The following is a 23,611-nucleotide window of genomic DNA, read 5'->3' on the forward strand; positions in this document are numbered from 1 at the left end:
ATCTTTGAATGAAGTTTTATTCTTATACTTGGCCGTTTCAGAGAGCGCCTTGAGCGCAGTGTTGGTTAAGGAGGAGCTAAAAGTCCAGAAACCCGTATATTATGTCAGAAAAATTCTGCATGGTGTTGAATTATTCAACTATTGAGAAATTTGCTCTAGCCTTGGTAATGGCTTCGAGAAAACTGCGTCCTTACTTTCAGGCTCATTAGATTGAGGTGTTAACGAATCAGCCACTGAGAAATATCATTCACAGTCCCAAGGCAAGTGGGAGATTGATTAAGTGGGCAATAGAGTTGGGAGAGTTCGATCTCAAGTATAAGCCATGTACGGCCATAAAAGCCCAGGCACTAGCTGACTTCGTGGTGGAATGTACCATACCCAACCAAGAAGTCGGGGGGAAGGAAGATACCATACCTCAAGACAAGGGAGTTGATAATGGGGACAGAGAGAAGGATGATAAGGAGAAAGAATATTGGGTTCTCTATTTTGATGGAGCATCAAAAACAAATTCTAGTGGAGCAGGGTTGGTTTTACAAAGCCCTGATGGATTCTTAATTGAGTATGCTATGAAGCTAGACTTCCCAACCACAAACAATGAGGCAGAGTATGAAGCCCTGATTGCTGGCCTTGGTCTAGCTGGGACACTTAGAGTCAAAAACTTAAAGGTCCGTGGAGACTCGAAGCTGATCATATCCCAGGTAAAGGGAGAATTTGAGGCAAGGGATGATACGATGGCTAAGTATGTCCGCCTAGTAAGGGCTGTGATGACCCAATTTAATGAATGCCATGTTGAACACATTCCAAGGGAAGAAAATGCTAAGGCAGATGTGCTATCAAAGTTTGCTTCATCTGAGATAGAAGAAAGTTCGGGAAGTGTGTACTTCCGTGTTTTGAAGACACGAAGCATAGATGTTAAGCGTGTGGCTCCCATAGGCCTGGGACGTCATGGATTGATCCTATCAAGGCTCACATTCAAACCGGTTATTTGCCAAGTGATGCAACTGAAGCACGGAAGTTAACTGTTCGAGCACTAAGGTACTCTTTGATAGATGGGATTCTTTACAAAAGATCCTTCGTGGTTCCCTACTTGAGGTGTCTCAGGCCTGATGAGGAACGCTTGGCTCTTGAAGAAGTGCATGAAGGTATTTGTGGACAATACTTGGGGGCAGGGCCTTGGCTCATAAGATAACTCGTCTAGGCTTTTATTGGCCGGAAATGATGGCTGATGCCAAAGAATATGTGAAGAAGTGCGACCGCTGTCAGAAGCATGCACCTGTTGTTAGACAACCTCCCGAGATGCTGATATCTATCAACTCGCCTATTCCCTTTGCTATGTGGGAGATGGATATTCTAGGGCCTTTCCCTATGGCCACGGCACAAAGGAAGTTCCTGATTGTAGCCATTGATTATTTCACTGAGTGGATTGAAGCCAAACCCTTAGCCAAAATCACAACTAAACAAGTTGCACAATTCCTGTGGGAAAACATTATGTGCCGATATGGAATTCCCCGTGTCCTAGTCACCGACAATGGAACGCAGTTTAACAACGAGGAATTCAAGAAGTATTGTGAAGAAAATGAAATTGAGTTACGGTTCACCTCCGTGGCTCACCCACAAGCCAATGGGCAAGCAGAAGTAGCGAATCGAATAATCCTGGATGGACTAAAGAAGAGGATCGAGAAGTCAAGAAATAATTGGGTGGATGAGATACTTCCCATATTGTGGGCCTATAGGACTATTTGCAGAGTCACAACAGGAGCAACTCCCTTCATGTTGGCGTATGGGGCAGAAGCAGTAGTTCCAGTGGAGATATCACATTCCTCTCCAAGGATTCAGGCTTTCAATGCTGAGGAAAATGAGGAAGGACAAAGGTTGGCTCTAGACTTAATCGATGAAGTGCGAGATGAAGCACATGCAAAGATAGTAGAGTATCAGAAGAAGGCTTCATTCTACTACAACTTAAGGGTTAAAGAAAGGTTCTTTAAACAAGGTGACCTAGTCTTGAGGAAGATAGAAGCTTCTAGGGTAGGACAGAAAGGGAAACTTGCCCCAAATTGGGAAGGGCCGTACAAAGTCAAGAGCGTTCAGGGTAGAGGAACCTACAAGCTGGAGACAATGGATGGTTTTGAAGTCCCGAGAACCTGGCACGTACAAAACCTGAAGGTTTACTACGTGTAAGATAGTCGAAGTACGATTCTCACTTGTCATTGTGACAAGTAGGTTTAAAAGCACCTTGAAGCTTTGTTTGCGTAGGATTTTTATTTTCTAGCTATTATTGATTAGGGTCGAACCCATATTATGTAAGGTTTTGGAAAACCAGACTTGAAAATGAAGAGTTCGAAATTATTTCAACCTATGGATGTTTGAGTTGTGATAATACTTGTGTGGCCCATTAGGCCAAGTTTGAATATTAAAGTATCGGAAAAATAAAGGAGAGAGATGCGAATAAGGAAAGTAGCATATAAAATAACCCCGGAGGGTAATAAGTTTTAATACAAACAAAAGTCCAGACAAAAGTTAAGGATAAAATTACAGAATAGAAAAACTACTCCTCCATGTGGGAGCCTTCATTCTCTTGCTCCTTATCAGCGCCTTCAGCATCCTTCGCAGGAGAAGCGGGACGAGAAGCAGTGTTAGGATCCAAAATGCGATCATCTGGCTGAGCGGAGTTGAAGAGGGCATCTATGCTGTCCTTCGACTCAGCCTGCTCGGGACTTATAAAGTCCTTAGGGTCGATTAAGCCCGGGTGCTTCTCAGAAACCGCCTTTACGGCCGCATCCCATCCCTGAGTAAACTGTAGGGAATAAAGACCCTCATCATGAATCTCCATGAGATTCTTAAACTTGTCAGAATCCATGTAGTCATCAATGAGCTTATCCTTATCGCTCCTAAGTTTCACCAGCTCGGAATGAGCCTTAGCCAGCTCCTCTTTCTTCATGTCCAGCTTCTTCTCCAGGACCTTGGCTCTCTCCTCCCATTTCTTTATCTCCTTCTCAAATCCATCTGAGTTACCCTTCCAGGAGCTAGCCTGGTGGAGGGCCTCCTGGAAGTAGGTATTACTCTGCAAAGAAATATGTATGAGTTAGCACAAGTTCGTTGAAATACGAGAAAGTTGGGATTCAAAGAAAAAGAGAAAAAAGAAAGTTACCGTAGCTTAGGCTTGAGAACCCAGAAGCTTAATAGTCTCGATATAACTCCCCGTAACAATGTCAGTAAAGTCATGGGGAGTGATGCAATGGTACGACCAGTCCTTAACATGTTTGGTGGATCCAACCACCGTATCGCTCCTCCTGAAGCCCCAGTTAGGCCTGAAGGAATGTGCCTTAAGTGGAGGATCCACATCGTCCCCCAACTCGACCACCAGGACGTGGGGCTTAAGAAAAGAAGGACCGTCAGGTTTGCTCCTGGGGTCCTTGTTTAGCTTGGCCCTCTTCTGGCTGCCTGACTCCCCTTCCTTGGGCCTGTTGACATTATTGATGGCCTCGCAAGCTGAAAAAGAAAGATAGAAAGAATATTAAATTGCAGGAGAGATAAAACGTTACAATTAAAGGGGAGGAGAAATGGTTATCCAGTTATAAATTTACCCTTATCACTGGCCTGAGAGAGACCGACTTTCTTCAAGGAAAACTCCTCTAAGAGGGTCCAGGTGTCTGTTTTCCCATCATCTGAAATTAAGGCTTGGTAGGCCACCTTCTCCTCATCAGATAATCTGATGCTACCTGGACTCCCATCTGACACTTTGCAAAAGGGCCTACGAAAGAGTGTGGCCCAATCACCCCCACCCCAGGTTAGCCTCACAAACTCATCCCTCTATTTGGGGTTGTTCTCAACTATGGAATTACTATCAAAGATATGAGGGATTTTGGGCCATTGGCGAATTAAAACCCAACCTGGTTGACTCATGGCGCTATTATAGAATTGGAAAACTTTCCTAAAGACAGCTACGGAAAGAGGAAAATTATTTCTAAGACAAAGGACCATAAAACAGATAATGTTCCTCCAAGCGTTAGGAGGGAGTTGACAAGGGTTAATTTGTACATCGGCAAGCAAGCGAGGAATAAATTCATGGAATGGGAACCTAAGACCCGCGGTCAGGGCTCCTCGATAGATAAACAAAGTATCCCCCTCCCAATTACAAATCCTCTCCCCAGGGGCGGCTGGAGTGATCCTAAGGTGGGGTGGAAGTCTGTACAGGGTGTTCATGGACTCTATCCTACCATCTAACTCATGAAAGGTGTTACCATGGTTATACGAATCTAACTCAGATAGAGAGGGATATTCATCACCTCTCGAGTTAATCATATCAAGTAGGGAAGTATATGGAGATTGAATTTGAATGTTTGTACCTCTCTTAGAGACATTCAACTTCTGCAAATGAGCCAAGTCACGATCCGCCATTGATATGCTTCGATTGAAGGCTTGAAACCAAGAAAAACCTGAGAAAGGTGGAGCTGCGGTGGCTGAGGACGCCGGAAATCGCCTTCTCAAAGGGAGAACTCTAGAGAAATTTATGAGAGAAAATGAGAAATGTGAAGTGAAGTGAGGATTCTCACTTCACACTACACTTATATAGGAGAAAAGCTCGGAATACGAGGCGTTTCTAGGCCCATTTAGCCAGTCCCAACCTAAAAGCCCATCTACCAGAAATATCAGGAATAATATAGAAGCTACTGTGGAAAATGAAGGGTCGAAAATCGACCAGAATTTTAAAATGGTTCGATCAGAGTCCTAATCGACAAAGAAAAAAAAAATCCTAATCGATACTTTAATCGATCAAGAGGGAAGAAACCTATTAAGTTCGATCAGAATCCTGATCGACGCCAAACAGGATTCTGATCGATACTTTATTCGAACAGAAGGAAAGAAATCCCCTAAGTTCGATCAGAGTCCTGATCGACGCCAAACAGGATTCTGATCGATACTTTATTCGAATAGAAGGAAAGAAATCCCCTAAGTTCGATCAGAGTCCTGATCGACCCCAAAAAAGGATCCTGATCGATATCTCATTCGAGCAAGAAGGAAGAAAAACACTAAGATCGATCAGAATCCTGGTCGACACAGAAGAGAATCCAGATCGATATTTCATTCGATCAGAACGGTAGAAAGCCACCTAGTTCGATAAGAATCCTGATCGAAATCGATCAGGAATTCTGGTCGATTAAGCCCATATTTCAGTCGACTAGAGTGTCACTTTGAAGGCCAGTTCGATCAGAGTCCTGATCAAAATCGATCAGGAATCCTGATTGATTCCGCATAGATCCTGATCGAAGATCACGTCGACCAGAATGTTAGTTCCTGAGCTAGTTCGATCAGGATCCTGATCGAAATCGGTCAGGAATCCTGATCGATTTTTTATACATCCTGATCGATTTTAAGGCAGAAAATTAGGGAAAAATCTAGAAATTAAGGATAAATCCCAGAAAATTAGGGAAAAATCCAGAAATTAAGGATAAATCCCAGAAAATTAGGGGAAAATCCAGAAATTAAGGATAAATCCCAGAAAATCAGGGAAAAACCTAAAAATTAATGGAAAAATCCAGAAAATTAGGGAAAAATTCCTGGAAATTAAGATAATTCCTGAATTAAAGTAAAAGTCATTGTAAATGTGTAGGTCGCTCCACACTTTACGCAAAAATGAAATCCTGTAAGGGAATGAGTAGATTTAACTTCTGCGAAACCTAATCAATGTTTCCCAAAAGTTGGGGGGCAAATGATAGGGATAAATAAATCCTGATTGTATAATTAAATATTGCAAGGTGTAGGGCTGCTAGGTCCAATAAGAAGATGTATAACATTCAGACCAAGAAGGTCAACACATTGATCAGGCCTGATGGACTAGATCAGGCTTGATGGAACAAAGAAGGCCCAAAAGCCCTGATTATTTATTAATTTCATAATTAATAAATAAAGGAGGAATACAGCTATTAAGATAAGTCCTAATGGGGATATAAATCCTTGTAGATTGGCCTCAAGGGGACCTAAAAGGATAAGGAATCAGTTTCCTACCATCTAGGACTCCAAAGTCCATTCTAATTATGAGACTTTTACCACCAAGTCTCCTATACCAAGTCCAATTCAAGGACTCTCAACATCTATATAAGGGGTCTCGCCCCACAAATCAGAACTACATTTTTTGGCTTGATTATCTAATTCACAGAGATACGTAGGCATCTCGTAAAGGCAGAATTAAGCTATGAAACACGAGAGCAGCCATTAAAGGCCTTGAGCTCCCGAATCTTAGTAATAAATAAAGCAAATAATAACCTTAGTTTTTTATCCATAACACTGGTCATCACCCTGGCCGCATTAGGACCTCGCGCTAGACCGTTACCCGACCACTCACGCCTGGATGGACTGTCACCCAGCCTCTTACACCTTCATAGACCGTACCCCGGCCTGTCGCTTATGCCGACTCAATTAGATGGACTTACTTCCCGAACGTTGGGCAAGTAATCAAATTGTTTTCTCAAAACAGCAACCACGTTGCGAATATAAAATACACCACAGAGCCAGACCCCTTAGATTTTTGAGCGAGTATTCAAGTCCCCTTCGAAAGGAAGATCTTAAATTTGAAAACGAGTTTTGAGATCCGCTCTAACTTTTAAAATCATTTTGAAGACTCAAAAACATTTTTGAGAATGTTTGGAGTAATGTAGATTTAATAAAATAAATCAGTCCCGATATATTGGAGGATATCTGAATATTATTATTTAAATAATATTCCCATAAGGATAATCCTTATAAAAATAATTGAAGTAAAAGTTTTAAAACTCATACTTGAAATGAATAATAAATAACCAAAGATATACTTATACGAAAGTACGATCTTTATTTGAATAATCGAAAATGAGTTTGATTATTGAAACATTATTCTTTAATAAAATAAAGAATATTATTTAATAAATAAGCGGAGTCATAAGTCCTCGAATGAATATTCAAAATAATATTTATTAAATAAAATAAACGGAGTCATAAGTCCTCGAATGAATATTCAAAATAATATTCATTAATTAAAATAAAGTTATCGAATAAACCTTATTCGATTAATAGTTTTGAAAACTATATCTATATATATATATATATATACTATACTCAAGAACCTCGACTCCCGGTTTAGAAAAATGTTCACCTTTGGGTCCCCTATCCTAAGGGTATACGCAACTACTGCTTATCTCTAGCATATGTATTATGCAACTTATAAGCATTTGAATCGACAATTAGATATCAAGATTACGAAACAAGCATGCATATAAATATCATATCACATGCTCCAATATATCGCAAGATTTGCTAATAACAATCATGCACTTATCACAAGATAATGCATATACATATATACATCACAACAACAGTATAACGGGTAGAAAACTTGCCTGAGTGCTCCGGGGTAGACTTAAGCTTAGAGTGGGTCCGGTAACCTATGAACAACAACATAAGCCGGAATTAAACCACGGTCGCTTAAGAAACTAGACTTTAACCAATTGAACCCTAACGTTTGCTTATGGTCATTTCTACGCTTAACAAATCACATAAGTCGTTCGAGTACCCTCGGCTCCACCATTTTTAATAAATTAACCATTACGAATTTTAAGGCGACGCTTTTGCGAATACCCTACCAACTGCCTAGTCCACTTTACATAATTGTTTCATACTCCAATTGGTCATTTAAGGGCCTTAACCAAGGTTTCAAAGTAAGGCGAGGGGTAATGGTTCGTTCGCGAAACGCCGTTACTTAAAACGGTCGTTTCTCCTAAACCGTACATCGGATTCAAGCGAACCACATATCAAAACGAAGCTTACGACATAATCTAACTAAAAATGGAAAAGTCACAGATTCAATAGTTAGCTCTATGTCCTGAACACTAAGAACAAGCAGTTGTATGAAATTGGGCATTACGACGGCTATGTTTACGCGATTACCAAGTTTTAAACCACTCCAAACAACCACCATTCAACTCACAACCAACAATACAACCAACCCTCATCCAAACCTTACTACATCAGTACCCAAACCTCAAGATTTTCCAATTTATACAACCCCACACATGAACTACTAGCTATACTTAAGTTTCATTAACTATAAACAAGATTTCAACATCCAAATCACTACAAATCCAATCCGAACTCTAAACACACAATGATCATGCTTCTCATTTATTATAACCATCAAAACTATCGTAATACTCAAAGTAAAGTTAGGTTTTGGAGGTTTTATACCTTCCTTGGAGTGATTAGAGTAGCTAGGAAGTCTTAGGGAGCCTCCTACAAGCTTGATCTTTCCAAAGAAATCAATAACACAAAGTTAGGTTTTGAAGTTTCTAAAAGTCAGATTGAAAGAACTGTCAAAACGAGGCTTTTACCATGCTTATTTGGATGAGACTTGTGAACAAGAGTTGTAGGCCATCTCAATAACTTTCCAAAGAGCTATAGAACATACTATTTGAGGGAGTATTGAAGGAGATATGGTAGTTTGAAGTTGCTTCTCTGGTTTTGGCCGAGAGCTTTTGTTCTTGGAAAGCAAAAGTCAACTTCTAATTTGTGTTTTGTGTTTTTGATTTGTTTTGCTTGGTTGTTTCCTTTTGTTTTGCTTAATTAACTTTTAACCATGGTAAAATTTGTGTGGCTTGTAATCAACCAACAATCCCTCCATTTGTCATGCTTATGTCACCATGTCTATGTCATCCATTTGCCACATGTCTCTTCCTTGTGGTTGATGATGTCACAATCCTTGGCTTCTTGTACAAGCTTGTCTCTTGGTCGCTTATTTGTTTTACGGTTCGCTTAACTTTCGTTCTCGTTTATCATTTGAGAGATCATACCTGGGATCTTATTACTTGGGTTCCCCTAAACCCTTCTTAATAATTTATACTCCTTTTATGATCCTCTCTTATAATCCTTGAATTTAAATCCTTTTAATCATGTTACCTTATACCCAATTCTTTCGGTATCTGGTGGATTTTTGGGAAAAATCAAAGTGTTCGAATTTGGATTCTAACGATCTTTACATACACTTATTTACTTTATGGAGTACTAATACGATCTTAGAATTTCCATAACAGTACTCCTATATAGTGTGTTCTGATAATTTTCCTTAATCAGCATCATCAGCAAAAGTTACTATTCATGCGTGTTCAAAAATTTTTTTCCAAAAATTGGGGTTATTACATTCTTCCTCGGCTTTATCCAGTATTCTCTTACAAGTACGAGAACGCGAATGCATACACCCTCGCTAGATCACCTTAAATAAAACAAGGAACTTTGTTGTATAAAAATGGAGGATAACTTGGATTATTCTGAAGTCTTGACAAACAATTTCAGATTGAAACAATTTGGTGGTTATCCAAACTTTTCAACCGGATAAAATCAGAATATAAGAACAGAGAATGATGTATTTTGTGACAATGTCCGAGTCAATGAACTTTAACGACCACTGATGGAAAGCACATAAACTAGTAATTAACATTGCAGTCCCCGGTAGCGGCGCCAAAAACTTGTTAGTCGCTAAAAATGCGCTAATATTACACGCAAGTGTACGAGTTCGCAAGTAGTATAAGATATAAATCAGATTCGATCCCACAGAGACTGTATTGGTTAACTATCTAAATTACGCACCTAAGCAACAATGTATGGTTATTATTCAATGCTAAGACGATAACAAATTGAGAATGTTTATAACTAAGAATTACGCTAACTATTATAATAATAAGATAGACTGAGTTAATATATATGATAGACATGGGATTCTAACTTCATTAAATACTTCATTCAATAGCCTTATTATTCTCAACCTTAGCATGCAATGGTGATGACACTAATCAGACAACACGAAACTTATAAACGCCAACTTTCGTTGCACGAGTACCATTCTACCAGACATCCACAAAAGAAATAGAAGCTGAATAGGCACCAATTATAGTAAGACCCTATATGTCTATAGTATTTCACAACATAATGGTTTAAGCACAAGTTTTCTATCGTTATTACATAGGGCAAGTAAGATGGTTAAAATTACCTACGAATCATGCATAGCAATACATGAACCTATGCTAGCATGGCAAGTTCTAAATCCTTAAATTCACTTTCGCTTCATTAAGAATTAACAAACTATCTTATAAGTTCGCGACAGTCACAAAACGAATACGTACAACCATAACTAGGATATCATACGATCACCACACACTAAGGTATCAAATAATTTAACTAAAGAAATCCATAAATAAATCCGCTAGAACCCCACGATAACGATTAGCCCATAATCGAACTCATCGCCAACGTGGGTTCCAATAAAAACATGATATAGCAAACGTAGTCCTTATACGAATAAATAAACCAAAGTACAAAAAAGAGTAAAGGTTCAGCAAAACAAGAAACAAGCATCCAAATTACAACTTAAAACAAGGATTCACAAGAATAAACTAGTTCGTCTTCACCTTTGTTGAATTGTGCCAAAAGGTCTCTTGCCATCTTCTCCCTCCTTGATGTCTTGATATCTCTCAATATCTCCTAAAATACGACCTAAGTTATGTTTATATAGTAGTCCATGCATCCCTGGATCCAGCAATTTGAATTATAAAAGAATCAGGATTTTAATATCCCAACCCAGCGCGGCCGCGCGCTTCACCAACGCGAGCGCGCTGCCTTTCTCTACTCCCGGCGCGGCCGAGCGCAACACCAGCACGGTCGCGCCTACCTTCTGCCAAAACTTCATTTTTTTCTTCTTCTTTATTCCTTGCAACTTCGAGCCAATCTTTCAAGCTTTTATTCCAACACATCCTAAACACCATATTAGCATCAAAATAATGCTAATTCACCTGATTCATGAAGTGAAGCCTGAAATGCAAAAACACTTGAAAACACGTTAAAACATAAATAACTTGAGTACAAATACACCAACTCAAAGCTTATTAGAGCATAAAAAAGTATCATAAATGCCACTTAACGAAAGACTACGTTTATTATACCATGCTTTCATCGGAACCCATATTGATGATGAGTCCGATTATGGACTAATTGTTATCGTGGGGTTCTGGTAGATTTATTTATGGATTTATTTAGTTTGTATGATATCCTAGGTTATCATACAATCACCACACACTAAGGTATCGAAATAAACTAACTAAAAAAATCCATAAATAAATCCGCTAGAACCCCACGATAATGATTAGCCTATAATCGGACTCATCATCAATGTGGGTTCCGATGAAAGCATGGTATAATAAACGTAGTCTTTATACTGAATAAATAATAAACCAAGTACGAAAAAAGAGTATAGGTTCACAATCAAGAAAACTAGCATCCAAATTGCAACTTAAAATAAAGAATCACAAGAATAAACTAGATCTTCTTCGCCTTGGTTGAATTGTGCTCTACGGTCTTCTTACGCCTTCTCCTTAAGCTCTGGTACGTCTTGTTATAAAAAACGATCATAAGTGTGGCACCCCAAAATCCGGGGTCAGGAATCTCGGAGGTCACGCTATCTAAACTACTACAACCACACAACTCACACTACAATATATAAATACTCACGCTTCACGAACCCACATTTATCACACACACACACTTACAGGTTATTGTCTTGGAAATGAACAATTCATAACTAGAGTAATTCAACCATCAAGTGATAGTTATTACAACCCAAAAGTGATTAAGTCTTACCGGGGAGTAACCTTTAAGTAAGGCTAGTCCGTCGGACAAATATATGTTTCTTGTTTATTACCTTACATAAGTCATACATATAAATAAGCCGAACTAAAAACAATTGAAAACTAATCCAGCTTATTCGAACTACCTGTGGTACAGCACCAAATAATCTATGGAACAGATGGCCATTTCCTACCCGTTTCTTGGTTGTGGTTCTCATGGCAGGCATCTTGATTCACTGTTGTGTTGTGTCAATTTAAGAAAACAAGTGTGAGCTATAATGCCAAGCATAATAATGTACAGTATGCAAATGACTGCATGATAGCTTACGTAAAACATCATATATGATAATTACGTTTTATTCAAATGTAGTTTTCCTTGGTGATACACACCTCCTTATGAAAACAATTATTTAATGGATTTTATTATCCTGCAAATACCTTAATAGCAAACCCAGCACATAGGCTTAGGTTATGGTATTGCATCACAATTCCAATTGGAAGAATTAGGACATTCGTTGGAGCCACCGCATACGATGATCAGTCGTACTGTGATAAAAGTAACCTTTTCTACTAGTAGAAGGACGACACCTTCGTATCCCAGTTATCACTTTTGCCGCATACGGGCTATGTGTCCTCATTTCGGGTATACACACACTTCGCAGGTCCTTAGGTACATATTGTACTGTCTCCTACAGTACTAGTAGTCTATCCAATACACGAAGTACTTGGATCCTACCCCTCCGTTGTCCTTCAGGAGATCCTATCATATCCCGAGAACTCGAACCACAATGAAGTTCCTCCAAGCGTTTTGCTTGTTGATACGTATAACTTTACTTTATATATACATATGTACTTCCGAAAGTTTTCGGGGGAAGTACTAAGGATGTGAGTTGACCGTTGTCAACAGATAAATTAATAAGGGGGGAAAAGTTTCTCCTTGAAACTATATAAAAATATTAAATGAGTCAGGATAATATTCTCCGACGATCTGAAATTATTCGAATGACTTTCGAAATCATAAAGTAATTTAAATCCGGTTCTATGATTTTTAAATCATAATTAAACCCTTTAATAAATAATAATTAATTAAATGATAATTGATAATTAATTAAACCTCATATGAGTTTACTCTTGTAAAAGAATATTTAAAATAATATTCCTCAACTAGTTTATATCTATGTAATTAATAATCTTTAATGTTTAACAGGTTTGAAATAAATAATCGTTGGAGTATACTTCTCCCATAATAAAGGAATAGGTATATAATATTTATTATTCGAACAATAAAATATAGTTGAGGGGATATGATCGTTGGGAAATCGTTTTAATAAAAGTTCGAGGCATTTTAATGTTTCGTAAGTGGACGTTGAGTCCCTTTAAAACGTACTATTATGGACTTGTAATCGTCCTATAATATCACCGGTATGATTCCCGGATTTTCATCTTAAAATCCTGACCGACTCTGGGTCTTATAATCATACGTCACGCTTAAAGCCGAATTAAATATTTTACGATATATACTTATCATACAACATCGCTACATTTTGCGAAAAGTTTAATTACTATGTATCATGGAAAATATGGTATTTATGCAATGATAATAAAATAATCCCCTCATAACACAACAACAAAAATGGAGTTGGGTTCGTAAACTTTCCTAGGTATCTCGAGGTGGAGGATGCTCTAGGTTCCGCTCGGAAATCTATTAATCATAAACACAATTCGTTAGGTCCCGTTCTAATTTACGGAGACTCGCATTCATGCGCTACTTATTATGCACCCTCTCAACTTTATTATCGCCGTCGGCTTCGCTTATGGATTCTACGGTTCTAATCGCGCGGCCTCAGCTCCGATATTTTTATAAAATTGAAAATTCATTATTTTTAATTTTTCAAGAAAATACAGTTTACAACTCCGGGACTTTCTGCAGAAACTTAAAGTTATGATTTGTTGGTTTTAACGAAATTACGTTTACGATCGGGGTTTCATTTATGCCCTAACTCTTAACACAACCACCAACAATTATCATTTCATCATCAACACATAAACTCCTCTCAAGAACATCATGTTCTTGATGAAATAACAATCAACCTTAAATCTACTTAACTAAATATCAAGATTTCATCACTACCACTTCTAAAACAAGGTTTATAACTACATACTAAATGGATCTTGAAAATGAATCTTAAATAAAGTTGGGCCAAAGATTTTTACCTTTATTGAAAGCTTGAGATGTGTTATTGAGGATGGTGGAGTCTTGGAAGTGCTTGGTTTGATTTTTGGGACCTAAAACCACCATTGAAATCAAGAAACCAAAGAGGAGTTACTATTCATACTATTCACTAGTGACTTTCTTGATATTATCTCACCCATCAAACCTTGGTAAAAAGAGATAAAAGAATTTTCTTACCTTAGTTTGATTGTTAGGAATCTTGAGAATTAATGGGATGATTTTACCATGGCTAGATTTTGAGATTTGAATTTGAATTCCTCCCTTCTTCTTGAGAAAGCCGAATGGAAAAATGAAGGGTGGGGGGGTTTTATGCTTTCTTCTCTTGGTTGCTTTTAGGAAATGGGATGGTGATATATTTCTATTGATTTTTATTCTTCCTAGTATAGAATCATAGGTTTATTCCTTGTTGCAAATCTTGGGGACAAATCCAAGTAGCTTGCTAGCTTACAAGCTAAACTACATGTGTTAGCTTCCTTAGCACATTATTTGGCTAGCTTGCTTGATCATCCTAAGCTTAGCTCACTATTTGATAAAGTAACCATGGTTACTTTCTTACCATGGTTAGTTAGTGCGTTACATTTATTTAATCGTTTACGCGTTCGCTCAGTCGCTTAAGCATTTTCGTAATGCTTACTCGTAAATGATTCGCGACGTAATAAATTCCTTTCGTATTTATTCCTTATATTTTGAATTATCATACTTGAATATAAATCCTTAGGGTTTTAATCTTGTAATTATATTGTGATTCATGTAATCCTCGATGAGTCGTAATTACGGTCATTTTTCAAAGTTCATTTTCTTCGAAAACTAATAGCGTTTACATACACTCATTTGGTATGTATAACCGTAATATCAACTCCGAAACTCATTTTCTCATGCACTACATAGTGTGGGCTCAAAAGTTTTTCCCATCCGTCAGGGTTACTATTCATTAAACGTTTTAGAAGGTCTCAAAAATTTGAGTTATTATATTAAGTTATGTTTATATAGCAGCCCATGCAGATTAGAAGTCTTTCAGATCAAAATCAGAGTAGAAACAGGATTACTGGAATTCGACCTGGCACGGCCGTGCGCTTCACCAGTGCGGGCGCGCGCTTCACTAGCGCGGGCGCGCGCTTCACCAGCGCGGGCGCGCTTCACCAGCATGGGCGCGCTTCACAAGCGTGGGCGCGCTGTATTTCTGCCATCCTGGCGCGGCCGCGCGCTACTACAGCGCGGTCGCGTTGACTCTCTAGAGAAAATCCTAAATTCTTTATTTCTTGCCGGTTTGAGTTGATCTTTTCACGAGAAATCTTCTTGACACCATCCTAACACCATATTAGCATCAAAATAATGATAGATCACCTGAATTCCTGTTAAATGCCTGAAATGCAAAACACTACAAAAATACGTTAAAACACCAACAACTTGAGTACAAAACACCAATTCAAAGCTTTACGGAGCTTTATAAGATGACATAAATGCCACTCAACATACCCCCAAACTTGAATCGATGCTTGTTGTCAAGCATAAACAGACTCAAAGAATAAGAAATAAAAATACATGAATGTAAGCTATATGAATGCAACGATCCCCGTAGAATAACTAAACCAATCAACAAGCAACATGAACAAATGCAGCTATTCGCACAAAGACAATCAAATCCTACAAATCAAATTACAAGCCAGAAACGTGCATGTATGCAAATGCTTACAGATATACTATCGCAACTAGATCAATAATCATGACTCACTACTCATCAAGGCAATCATAAGGTTATAAATAGAATAAAAGCTAAACTCAAAATAACTTATAACACTTCAATTCTTATATCGGAGTTTTACATGGATTCATGCTTTTATTTACAACACATAAACAACACAAATATGCTTATTTGACCGTGCGATGAGTGAGGTCCACAAAAGACTTATACAATAATACCGATGTAGCGAGCGTTAGGTTAGTGGATCCCAGACTATAAAAAGCCTTAGGTCACTGGGCACAAAGTCCCCTAAGAACTTAATAACTCGATTATTAAAGAGCCCACTCATGATCAATTATGCATAAACACATATATTTTTTTCTTTTTCTTTTCTTTTTTTTCTCTTCTTTTTTTCAACAAATTTCTGAATGAGTGTGTTTCGCTCCATCTCGTTCAACCCTAGACTACTCATATAAAATGATCTGGCTACAAGCCATTTGACACCTAGCCACAACAACTAGCAATGAAATCCAATTATCTCCAATTTTTAAATATCCATGTTATTTTATCATTAAGTGAATATCCTAAATTCTAAATATAAATAAGTGATTAAACCTCAAAAAATAAATAAACCATGACCATGATCTAGCACTCAAGCTACCTATAAGACTTAGTGAAATACAATTATCTCTAGCATGCAAATCAACTCGATAAGACTTAACATCACTAAGCACGACATCAGTACACTAGCATCAATACCACAAATCAATCATAAAAATCATTTAAGGTATCATGTTATAATGCACATGCATAAAACTATATGAACAAAATATCATACTAAAATAAAAAAACTACAAAAATAAAATTAAAAAAAAAATGTTTTGCTCCATCTCGTTCAACCCTAGACTACTTATATAAAATGAGCCGGCTACTAGCCATTTGACACCTAGCCAAAACTAGCAATGAAATCCAATTATCTCCAATTTTTAAATATCCATGTTATTTTATCATTAAGAGAATATCCTAAATTCTAAATATAAACAAGTGATTAAACCTAGAAAAAAAAATAAACCATGACCTGATCTAGCACTGAAGCAACCTATAAGACTTAGTGAAATACAAGTGTCTCTAGTATGCAAATCAACTCGATAAGACTTAGCATCACTAAGCACGACATCACTACACTAGCATCAATATCACAAATCAATCGGAAAAATCATCTAAGGGGTCATCTTATAATGCACATGCGTGAAATTATATGAAAAAACTATTATACTAAAATAAAAAAAACTATAAAAATAAAATAAAATAAAACTGTTTCGCTCCATCTCGTTCAACCCTAGACTACTCATATAAAATGAGCCGACTACTAGCCATTTGACACCTTGCCACAACAACTAGCAATGAAATCCAATTATATCCAATTTTTAAATATTCAAGTTATTTTATCATTAAGAGAATATCCTAAATTCTAAATATAAACAAATGATTAAACCTCGACAAACAAATAAACCATGACCATGATCTAGCACTCAAGCAACCTATAACACTTAGTGACATACAATTGTCTCTAGCATGCAAATCAACTCGATAAGACTTAACATCACTAAACATGACATCACTACACTAGCATCAATATCACAAATCAATCGGAAAAATCATCTAAGGGATCATGTTATAATGCACATGCATGAACTATATGAACAAACTATCATACTAAAATACAAAAACCTACAAAAATAAAATAAAAAAAACCTACCAAATGGAAAACATGCAACTATATGAACTAAACTAGCATGAATATGCAAACTATATGAGACTCACACAAAAAACATAATCCTTAACTACTACCCCCAAACTTAAAAAAATTTCACCGTCCTCAGTGAAGGTAATAGCAAGGATTCAGGTATACCTACTCAGAATCAGGGTCATCAACCTCAAGGGGTGGAGTGGCAGGAGTGTTTGTTGGTGGATATAGAGAATCTTCACTAAATACTGGCCATTGGATATCAACTCCCGTGGCTCTGAATACAGTCCCCAACGCCTAGGAAGGACTTGTGCAAAGCGACTATGGATATCATGCATCACATCCATCCTCCTCAATAAGCGCCTATACTGCACTGAACTCATCCCAGCACTGCCATGTGCTCCCTCCTACTGCTGCTGCTGCTGCGATCCCGAAGGACCGACCTCCCCCAACTCAGCTCTTCAAGCTTCTCTGCTTGCCTGCATCGTGCCACCAGTATATACCTGAGGAGCTGGCCTTCCACCTGGCAGATGGTCATAAGAATATCCAAGCCCTTTAGGATCGGGCATCCCACCATAGCATTCCATCATATTTAACACCGTCGAACTATCAATCGGGGCACTCGGGAGCTGCAGCTGCTCGTGTGCGTGCCAATAAATGCCAACCGCCACACAAAACACCATCACAATGGATGCATAGGGTATAGAACCCGTAGTACTCCCTCGAAGAAACCTCAAAATACCCTGATGGATAACCATCCCAAGATCCACAAAGTCTCCCTGAAGAATCCCCCCCAACAGACGTGTACGCTCCACAGTAACATCATGCATGTGAGAAGATGACATTATGTCAGCACAAATAAACGAATTCCATGCACGTGCAAATCTATTCATGCACGAGGCCGGAAATGTGGCATACTCATTCGTGCCCTTCTTGAACTTCCAATGAGTCTCAGGCACACACAGGGTAACAACAATGAAATCCAAGTTAAACTCCTCTGGCGTCTTCTCATTCAAATTTTCCTGTTCTGGCCTCCTTTCGGGTTGTTCAATCGCCCTATGAATAGCCTCAGCACTATACTCCACCATCATCCCCTAACCACCGTGAAACCATTCTTTCGCGTAGAACTCACGCACCACACTCATGGGCACAACAGTGGGTATCTCGCAAAAAGCAACCCAGCCCATCTCCAAGATCATCTCCAACAACTTACCATCTTTCCCCGATGGTAGAAAACCATGCTCCTTGGCTATACGCTTCGTAAGCAGCCTTGCATACTCCGCCTCAGCCTCTGGAGTTAAAAACCTAGGACTCACACCACCCGCACTTAAAGAATTAGTGGTGCTGCTGCTAACTTGGGTTCGTTGTCTTTTTGGTGCAATTGAGATTGAATAAGCTAGAGAGGATAGAAGTTTGTAAGCGAGACTTGTGTGTTTGAGAGTTTAAGAGGTGATGGAGGAGTTGTGTATAAGTGTATGTATATATAGGAGATTGGGAGAAATTAGTTATGGAAAAAGAGTGGTAATTGATTATGGGAAAATGGGTTTGATTTGGAGAGGGAAATATAGGATGTGGGGGAGGGAAATTTGGGTACAAATTGAATTTGTATTGAAGTCCCCGATTTTCTGTTACTTTCTGCTTTATATTTTTTTTCCGACTTCAGTGACCCAATACGACCGCCCCCCATGGCAGCGCGGCCGCGCTGTGTTTCTGGAAAACTAGTGTGGCCGCCCCGCTTGCCAGCGCGCGCGCTGTACTACTAACTAGCGCAGCCGCCCCGCTTATCAGCGCGGGCGCACCGTGCTACTGTAGTTGGCACTGAATTTTTCTATTTTTCTGATTTTTTTGTATTTTTCTCCTTTTTTCCTCTTTCCTCTATCTACTAATGTACAACAAACTTGGGTTGCCTCCCAAGAAGCGCTTGGTTTACGTCGTTAGCTGGACGTAGAATCTCGAGATCCGGTAGATAATAGAATGACACTAACCAACTCACGGTTTGTCGTATCCCATAGTAGTGCTTCAACCTCTGACCATTCACTTTAAACGCTTGGCCTGGATCTTTCTAAAAAATCTCCACAACTCCATGTGGAAACACATTTTTGATTATGAAAGGCCCGGACCATCTCGACTTCAATTTTTCAGGAAAAAACGGAGGCGAGAGTTGAACAAAAGAACTTGCTGCCCCGACACAAATGATTTAAGCACCAGACCCCTATCGTGCCACCTCTTGACCTTCTTCTTATACATTTTGTTGTTTTCATACGCCTGAAGTCGAAATTCGTCGAGTTCATTCAATTGAAGCATTCTTTTCTTACCAGCTGCATCCAAATCAAGGCTCAACTTCTTCATAGCCCAATACACTTTATGTTCGAGCTCCACAGGCAAATGACACCCCTTACCATAAATAACTGAAATGGAGACATTCATAAAGGAGTCTTGTATGTTGTTCTATACGCCCAAACAGCTTCATGAAGCTTCAAAGACCAATCCTTCCTTGATGGACACACCACTTTCTCTAGAAAACGCTTGATCTCTCTGTTAGACACCTCAGCTTGACCATTAGTCTGAGGATGGTAGGCTGTAGCAATGCGATGATTCACATTATACCTTTGCATCATAGTAGTGCACTTGAAATTGTAAAAATGTGATCCCTCATCACTGATTATGACTCTTGGAGTCCCAAATCATGTGAATATCTGCTTATGAAGAAAATTAAGCACTACATTCGCATTATTTGTCGGCAAAGGCCGAATTTCAACCCATTTTGATACATAATCGACCGCCAACAAGATATAATGATTATTTCAAGATGAGACAAACGGCCCCATGAAGTCGATTTCCCAAACATCAAAGACTTCAAGCTCGAGAAGTACATTAAGAGGCATTTCATCCCTGTTGGACATATTACCCACACACTGGCATCGATCACACTTCAAAACAAAGTGATGCGCGTCCTTAAACAATGTAGGCCAGAAGAATCCCGCTTGAAGAACACAAGTTGATGTCTTTTCTCCACCATAGTGGCCTCCATAAACAGTCGAATGACAGTTTCGTAAGATCCCCCCGGTTTCGTTGTACGGATTACATCTCCTGATGATTTGGTCAGCTCCTTGCCTAAACAGATATAGTTCATCCCACATGTACCACTTCACCTCATTAAGAAACTTCTTCCTTTGAGCATAAGACAAGTATGGAGGCATGATATTACTCACAAGGTAGTTCACAATGTCTGCAAACCACGGTTCTTCTTCTTGTACCCTAAATAACTGCTCATTAGGAAAAGACTCATTTATTAACGTCTTATCTTGTGAAGTTGCACCTGGGTCTTCCAAACGAGAGAGATGATCATCGACTTGATTCTCAGTACCTTTTTTTCCTAGATATCTAATTCAAATTCTTGAAGCAAAAGAACCCATCTAATCAATCTAGGCTTCGAGTCCTTCTTCAAGATGAGATATCGAATCGCAGCGTGATCAGTGAAAACTGTCACCTTCGTCCCAAGCAAATAAGATCGAAACTTCTCAAAACCGTAGACAATGGCCAATAGTTCTTTCTCAGTAGTAGTATAATTCAGTTGAGCACCATTAAGGGTCTTACTAGCATAGTAGACCACATGAAATATGTTATTCTTTCTCTGCCCAAGAACTGCTCCAACTGCATAGTCACTTGCATTGCACATCATCTCAAAAGGCTCACTCCAATCAGGTGCAGTTATGACAGGTGCCGTGATCAAACTCTTCTTCAAGAACTCAAAAGCAGCTAGGCAGTCCTCATCAAACTTGAATGGAACATCCTTCTCTTGAAGATTGCACAAGGGTTTAGAGATTTTAGAGAAGTCCTTGATGAACCGCCTATAGAAACCCGCATGACCAAGAAAGCTGCGAACTCCCTTAACAGAAATTGGTGGAGGAAAATTTTCAATGACCCCCACCTTGGATTTATCCACTTAAAGACCTTTACTAGAGACCTTGTGCCCAAGAATAATGCCCTGTCCCACCATAAAGTGACATTTTTCCCAGTTAAGAACCAGATTGGTCTCAACACACCTTTTAAGAACTGCGCCAAGATTTTGCAAGCACTCATCAAAAGAATCGCCAAACACAAAGAAGTCTTCCATGAACACCTCCACATTCTGACCAATCATGTCAGAGAAGATAGCCATCATGCATCTCAGAAATGTAGCAGGTGCTCCATACAAACCAAAAGAAACTTTGCTGAAGGTGAAAGTACCAAATGGATAAGTAAAAGTAGTATTTTCCTGATCTTCTGGAGCAATGCAAATCTGATTATAGCCCGAATAGCCATCCAGAAGAGAGTAGTACTCATGCCCAGCCAATCTGTCAAGCATCTGATCAATAAAAGGCAGAGAGATGTGATCCTTTCTCGTGGCCTTGTTCAGCTTCCTGTAGTCCATGCAAACTCTCCACCCCGTGACTGTTCGAGTAGGAATGAGATCATTCTTCTCATTAGCTACAACTGTGATACCTCCTTACTTCGGCACACACTGAACTGGACTCACCCAAGAACTGTTAGAAATTGGATAGATGATCACTGCATCGAGCCAATTTAGAATTTCCTTCTTCACAACTTCTTTCATGATTGAATTGAGCCTTCTCTGTTTCTCAATAGTAGGCTTGCTAACTTCCTCTAACAGAATTTTATGCATGCAATAAGAAGGGCTGATTTCCTTAATATCTATTATAGTCCATCCAATTGCCGATTTGAACTCTCTCAGAATCCTTAAGAGTTTTTCCTCATCACTACCTGAAAGGTCAGATGCAATAATCACAGGCAAAGTAGATGCATCACCTAAAAAACATACCTTAAATGTTCAAGCAATGGTTTAAGCTCAAGTGTAGGAGCTTCCTCAATAGATGGCTTGAGTCACTTTGGAGATTTGTTTAGATCCTCTATTCCAAGAGATTCAAAAGGCATATCCATCTTCCGCTTCCATGGAGAAGCATTCAGATATTGCAACTACTCATCACCTTCATCATCTTCACTATCTGAATTCCCCAACAATGCCTTTTCTAAGGCATCAGACCTTAACAATTGATCAAGTTCTGAAGTAACCACAGAATCGACCAATTCCACCTTTAAGCACTCCTCATTTTCTGTAGGGAATTTCATGGCATTGAACACATTGAAAGTCACATCCTGATCCGGCACTGGCATAGTAAGCTCACCCTACTGCATATCAATTAAGGTTCAGCCAGTAGCCAAGAAAGGTCTTCCCAAGATTATGGGAATCTTCTTATCCTCCTCAAAATCAAGAATTACAAAATCAGCAGAAAAGATGAGTTTGTCAACTTTGACCAAGACATCCTTCACAATGCCTCGTGGATATGTAATAGAACGATCGGCTAACTGCAAAGTCATATAAGTCAGCTTTGGATCAGGTAAGTCCAACTTCTTGAAGATTGACAAAGGCATAAGATGAATGCTAGCTCCCAAGTCACATAATCATTTATCAAATGACACTTTCCCAATGGTGCAAGGAATAGTGAAGCTCCCAGGATCTTTCAGCATCGGAGGCAACTTCTGTTACGGCACATCACTGCATTCCTCCGTGAGAACAATGGTCTCTAAGTCATCAAGCTTCACTTTACGAGATAGAATACCTTTCATAAACTTTGCATAACTAGGCATCTGTTTGAGAGCTTCAGCGAATGGTATGTTGATATGAAGTTTCTTGAACACCTCTAGAAACTTCTCAAACTGCTTATCCAGCTTTTTCATCTACAGCCTCTTAAGAAAAGGAGGTGGAGGATAGATCTGCTTCTACCCTATATTACCCTCAGGAGGTGTGTGTTCAACAGTAGTCTTCCTTGGTCCCACGTCAGCTTCCTTTTGCACTTCTTCTTCATGCACACCTTCTTCATCCGAAACTTGAGAGTGTTCGGGATTTGCAACCTTCCTAGACGTTAATGTAATTGCCTTTACCTGCTCTTTAGCTTCCCTATTTCCTGGAACTTCAGTGTCACTAGGGAGTTTTCCAGGGTGACGATTTAGTAAGGCATTGGAAATTTGTCCAATTTGATTTTCCAAGGTCTTGATATAAACGGCTTGGCTCTTGCACATGAGCCTCAACTCCTCTAATTCATATTTTTCATTAGAATGTTGCAGCTGGAGCTGTTGTCTTGGTGCATATTGCGGTTGCTGAAAACCAGGGAGGTTGTACTGCTTTGCTGGATACTGCTGATAAGGCTGTTGAACCACATTCTAAGTGTTGCTCCAACTAAAGTTAGGATGATTGCGGTTGTTAGGATGATAGGTGGCTGGCACAGGCTACTGCGACCTCTAAAAGT

This window comes from Apium graveolens, chromosome 10 (assembly GCF_009905375.1).
Source record: "Apium graveolens cultivar Ventura chromosome 10, ASM990537v1, whole genome shotgun sequence".
In the NCBI taxonomy this organism is placed as follows: Eukaryota; Viridiplantae; Streptophyta; class Magnoliopsida; order Apiales; family Apiaceae; genus Apium; species Apium graveolens.